Raw genomic sequence first — 6,110 nt, 5'->3', positions numbered from 1 at the left:
GGCTTGAGTGTGTGCCTAAAGGTGGGAAATGTGAGATACGTTCAATAAACAGGATAATGAACACCCTGCTTTCAACTCTGTAAAAATATACATGTACCTGCCGACAAAGACTAGACTAATGAAAAGTAATAAAATGTTTGGTCTTGTATGTGAATCTGATTTTCTGCTTAAGTGTGACACATTTACACAGGGAAAATAACACCTTTGGAGATTTCTTCTGGGGACACTCACATAGGGTTTCATACGGCGAAGAGAAAACTAGACGTGGAACTTAGACGCTGAAGACCTCAGTACAACAGGGTGGGCCAAGGGCACGGTGACAATTTTATGTCGGGATGTCAGTGTTCTAGTCAATTCGAGTCACAATGGGGATGCTGCAGGCGGCCGTTGGCAGCTGTCCTTAGTCACGGACGCACATGCACGCTTAGCCCGGGGTCACATCGGTGACGGCTGCTGCAGCAGTTCAAAGCCAGGGAGAAGTCCCAGAACAGGAAAAGAACTGCCCCAATTAACTGAGGGAAAAACTGGTCAGACTTGATCAAGCACAACATGAGTGTGTAATGTCAAACTGACCTGCGTAGGGTTTCCCGGAGGCTCCAGGAGCAGTTTGCTGAGTTCTCTTTGTGGGCGTTGGTCGTGGTCGAAGGCATGAAGGCATAAAGGCATGGCACTGAACTCTCACTGTTATTGCACACAAAGAGCTTGCGTACCTGAACTTGGGTATCCATCCAAATGTGTTCGTTAGGTCTCTTCCTAGCTCTCTTTCAAGGTTCTCCCCCTGACCTTCAGCCTCAGAGGGTTTGCTTTTTGTACCTTTCATTGAACATTATTATTGCTGATTGAGTCCTCTGTATCATTTCGTTGTGTCCATGTGAGGAGTAGGTAGATGGTCAGGAAAGATGGTGCCCTTCCCGATTTTCTGAGGGTTTTGTCTTTGTAAATCTGGATCCTCAATCTTGGTTTATCCTGGCTTGACCAGGACCTAAGAAAAACTGGCCCGTGTATCCCAAATTCACGTGAGTCTGCTTTGCATCCGAAAACCAATTTAATCATTTACAGTGAGAAAGGTAGTGGCGAAGTGGGGCGGTATTTACATTGGTCAGTTTGTAAATTCTCTTCCCACAAAGGAAACCAAACCAAGATCAGAAGTCTTGCTGTGTGAGCGTAAGGTATTGGTACAAGGAAGGGGGTCTCAGAGAGATTTATTTATAAATTGATCCATCTAGAATTCCCTGATTTTCTTTCAGAGTCCAGCCTTCTAAAGACCCAGCTCACACCTCATCTATTCTGCGAAATTTTTTCTACCCTTGGAAAAATTAATCATGCACCCAGTTAGGCTGCCATAACTTTCATCCCTATTATGGCACCAGTCACTTGTATGCTAGTAGTCCTTTTCAAAAAATATTTATTGTTTGTTTTTATTTTTGTTTGGAGGGGAGGTAATTAGGTTCATTTACTTATTTTAATGGAAGTACTGGGGATTGAACCCCCGACCTCGTGTGTGTTAAGCATGCACTCTACCACTGAGCTGTGCCCTCCTGCCATTCCAGTAGTTCTGGATGTGCCTGTCTCCCTGGTGTTTCGAGAGTTGGGACAGAGACTCTCTATTCACTTTCCTCAATGCCCAGCACATAATCAGTGCTCAGTGCAGAGATGCTAAATGAATGAAGGAGTGAGGGAATGAATGAAGTTCTCTCTCCATCTACCCTAATGACCATCCAAATCCAGATTTATTAAATGGATATAGCTAGCTATTAAGAGCAAATGAAAGAGAGAGAGAGAGAGGAAGAGAATGAGTCCTATTCCCTAAGGAGGAGAGACCTCCAAAGGTTATACCATGGGGAACCCATAAAAGCCAGTCTTAGGCAATACTCAATGCTTTGCATTTTCTCGCGGACTGATCTGCTTATTTGATCCTTCTTTGTTATTCTCTGGCCTCATCTTAGGCCTCGGCTTCTGTATGCCTCAGCCCGTCTCTTTGTTTCATTGGACAGTTTGGCCCCCTCCACAAGCATATTGATGTGGAGTCTCCTAACTCGCCTTTTACCCCTCTTGCTTCTCAAAGGACCAGCAGCGTTAACGTCACCTGTGAACACGTTGGAACTATAGACCCGCAGGCCCCAGAACTGCTGAGTCAGAATCAAGACCCCCACGTGATTTGCGTCCACATTAAAGTTGGAGAAGCTCTGCTTGAAATCTTGATGGTGCCCACTGCTCCTGGCTCATGGTTTTCCTTTCTCTCTTGTCTCCTGTTATCATCAAGACATCAATATCCATTGTATTACTTATCTATGACTACAAATAAAATCACCCCAACTTACCGGCTTAAAACAACAAACATTATCTCACAGTTTCTGTGCGTCAGGAATCTGGGCAAGACTTATCTGGGTCTTCTAGCTCAGGGTCTCTCCCAAGGCTGCAGTCAGCCAGGTCTGCAGTCACTGAAGGCTTGGCTGGGGAGAAGCCAGTCCAAGCTCACTCGTTGTCAGTGGTGGGCCTCGTGTCTTCATGGGCTGTTGGCCAGAGGCCTTCCTCAGTTCCTTGCCTGCTTGGTCTCTCCACCGGGCAGCTCACAATGTGGCTTCATAGAGCAAATGAGTGAAAAAGCACGAAAGGGCAAGCAAGATGGAAGCCAGAGTCTTTCTGTAACCTCATCTCAGAAGTGGCAGCCCTTTATTTTTGTCTTATTCTATCTGTTAGGAGTAAGTCACTAGGTCCGGTCTACACTCAAGGGGAGGGGATTATACAAGGGTGTGAGTAACAGGAGGCGGGGATCTTTGGGGGCCAGCTTAGACGCTGCCGACTACATCCCAGCGCATCTTCATCTAATAACTTGGCTGACTAGTTTCTGCTTCCGTGATGTGTTTGTATGACCATATCTGGGACCTCAACACCACCTGGAATTTTATGTTCCCCAGACTTTCACCCTCTGAATTTTCTGTCATGACTACAACTTGTCATTCCCTCTACCTATCTGACACCTTCACTCACAGCCAACATGACTTCCTATCCTTTTCAGCCTTTCTTGTTCAAGCCTGTTAAACATCCTTTTTTTCCTACTCAAAGCTCCACACAGGGGCTTTCCTGTGAGCAGCCAGCTGTGTATGGCCTGACTGAACACTTAGGAGCACCCACACTCACCTAATTGATATGTGGGTTTGTCACCTTCCCTTCCTCCGCTTTAGGAAAAATCTACCATTCTCTGGCTTTTCTTCCATTTCCAGGCTGATGAGCAGGCCTGCAGGAAATCATAAAATCACACTGATTGGGTGGACTATAAATAGATGCTATCAAACTTCATCCGGGTAACACCTCTCTTCAGGAATGCACCCCTGCAGAATTTACCCAGCAGCATTTCCAGAACTTTCTCATTCTCAAGTCCCCACGTCTACCTTCCCTGTTCTTGATCTACCCTTGGCCTTTCTCCAGTGGAAGGCCATTCCCCAGTTTGGCTGTCTCCACTTTAGAATGTTCTCATCTCTTCACTCATGAATTGTTTCATCCTTCCTGTCTCAGAGGACTAGGCGCTGCTCTGCCTTTCTGAGGCTAAGCTTTTCACATGTCCTTATATCCCATCCTCTCCCACTTCTTTGGCTTCGCTCCATTGGTCCCCCTCCCCCCGCCCCATATTGCCTCCTTCCCTTCAGCTTACAAACGTGTCCATAGTAAAAGCCTCCTTGACTCAGTTTTTGCCTCAAGCTCGTGCTTCGTCACTCTCTACCACTAAGTTTACGTTTAAATTTATTTTAATTTTCACATACACAGGAAAGTAGACTAGCATAATAGATAACCTGTATACTGGCACCTAGATTTAACAGTTGACCATATTTGCTTAATCTTTCTTTTCCTGAAGCATTTTAAATCAAATTATAGACATCTTGACATTTTACCCCTAAATACTTTAAAGTGCATCTCTTTAAAAAATACCATTATCACAATTAACAAAGCTAATAACATTACCCTTATTTTATGTAACAGATTGCATTCAAGTTTTCCCAACGGTCTCAAAAAATGCTTTTTACACCTGTTTTTTTCAAGTGAAACTCAATTAAAGACCATGCGTTGCTCAGGTTGCTATATGGCTTAATTCTCTTTTGATTTCAATAGTGCTTCCTGCCCTCTTTTTATGTCATTGGGCCCATTGTCCCTCTCTCATGTCCCACTTTCTGGATTTGTCTGATTCTTTCTCTTTTGGTGTCATTAGGGGTTTATCTACCCCTGTATTTTCTATAAACTGGAAATGAGATATAAAGGCTGATTTCAATTCAAGTTCAACACTTTCGGTGGGAGTGTTCACAGCCGCTGCTGTGTGCTTTTACTGCATCACATTTTAGGCACATTACTTCTGATTGCCTCACTTTTAGTAGTGCTAACATTAATTACTGCATTAAGGAGGAAACAGCCCAATCTTCCCACTGTTAAGTTATATATATATATATATATTTTTTTTTTCCTTGCAACCAGGAAATAATCACTCCATGAAGTGATACTTTGGTACCATTTAATGCCAAGAAATTTTTATGACTCCCATATTGCTGCCTCGTACCCCATTCCCTAATTCTTCCTCCCCAACTAGAATGAAACTCTTCTGCAGGTCACTATGACTTCCTTATCACTAAAACCAAGAGCCCCTGGCTTTTCATGAAGATGATGCTGAAAGCAAAGAAGGAAATCCCTGCTCCTTACCCTCCCAAAGCTGAAGACAAAGCAGACTTTGAAGGCCAAGAAGGCAGTGATGGAAGGCATCGCACAGCCATAATAAAAGAGAAGGCCTGAATGTCATCCACCTTCCAACGGCCCAAAACACTGCAGCTCATAAAGCAGCGCAAACATCCTGGGATGAGCCCTCCCAGAAGAAACAAGCTCGACCACTATGCCAGCATCAAGGTCACCTCGACCACTGGGTCAGCGAAGATAAAAGACAACAGCGCACTTGTGTTCACTGTGGATGTCAAGGTCAACAAGCACCAGATCAAACAGGCTGTGAAGAAGCTCTGTGACGTTGACATGGCCAAGGTCAGCACTCTTATCAGGCCTGATGGAGAGAAGAAGGGGTGTGTTCCACTGGCTCATGACCATGATGCCTTGAATGTTGCCAACAAAATTGGGATCATCTAAACTGATTCCCGCCGGCTAATTCTAAATGTAACTTTTCACCCATATTTTAAAAATAATGAAAAATAAAACCAAGACTTTGCTCATCTTCCTTGAGCTTTCTTTTTTTTTAACATTTTTTATTGATTTATAATCATTTTACAATGTTGTGTCAAATTCCAATGTAGAGCACAATTTTTCAGTTATACATGAACATATATATATATTCATTGTCACACTTTTTTCTCTGTGAGCTACCATAAGATCTTGTGTATATTTCCCTGTGCTATACAGGATAATCTTGTTTATCTATTCTACAATTTTGAAATCCCGTCTATCCCTTCCCACCCTCCACCCCCTTGGCAACCACAAGTTTGTATTCTATGTCTATGAGTCTGTTTCTGTTTTGTATTTATGCTTTGCTTGTTTGTTTGTTTTAGATTCCACATATGAGTGATCTCGTATGGTATTTTCCTCTCTCTTTCTGGCTTACTTCACTTAGAATGACATTCTCCAGGAGCATCCATGTTGCTGCAAATGCCATTATGTTGTCGGTTTTATTCCTTGAGCTTTGTGAAACATTTTATGTCATTATACCTTTTTAAAGAATTTCTTTTCCCCTTTCTTTCATGAAGTTTCCTATTTGAAGTACTTCTTCCTATAGCTACTTATTTACATCTTTGTTAAATATTTTCATCTGACGCTAAAGAGGGTCACAGTTTTACTCTCAGTCTTCAACTTGGTCTTTACACTGCCCCCTTTAGTAACTACCCACTTTCACTGCTCAAGCAGGTTGCTGAAAAAAAAGTGTACCTCTAGCTTGACAGTCTATTGCTTGTTAACATTTCCTCTTGGAGTCCCATCAGGTATAACTTAAACTCAGCCAGCATGAAAGAAGAGTCATCTTTCTCTGTACCTCTATCCTCCCAATATAGGAGTTTTGATTAATTCAACATTTAAGTTTACATTTATGCTCATATAGATATTGTTCATTGCTGAGACATATAGTGTACTAT

At 42.9% G+C, this 6,110-nt stretch overlaps 1 pseudogene; it reads left to right on the top strand.

Moving 5' to 3' along the window:
• The first annotated feature begins 4,541 nt into the window (after positions 1-4,541).
• LOC102530052 (large ribosomal subunit protein uL23 pseudogene) lies at positions 4,542-5,840 on the top strand (annotated as a pseudogene).
• The last annotated feature ends 270 nt before the right edge of the window (positions 5,841-6,110 follow it).

The sequence above is a fragment of the Vicugna pacos genome, chromosome 12 (assembly GCF_048564905.1).
Source record: "Vicugna pacos chromosome 12, VicPac4, whole genome shotgun sequence".
Lineage (NCBI taxonomy): Eukaryota > Metazoa > Chordata > Mammalia > Artiodactyla > Camelidae > Vicugna > Vicugna pacos.
Note: the sequence above shows the minus strand (reverse complement) of the source record. Positions and strands in the feature narration are given on the sequence as shown.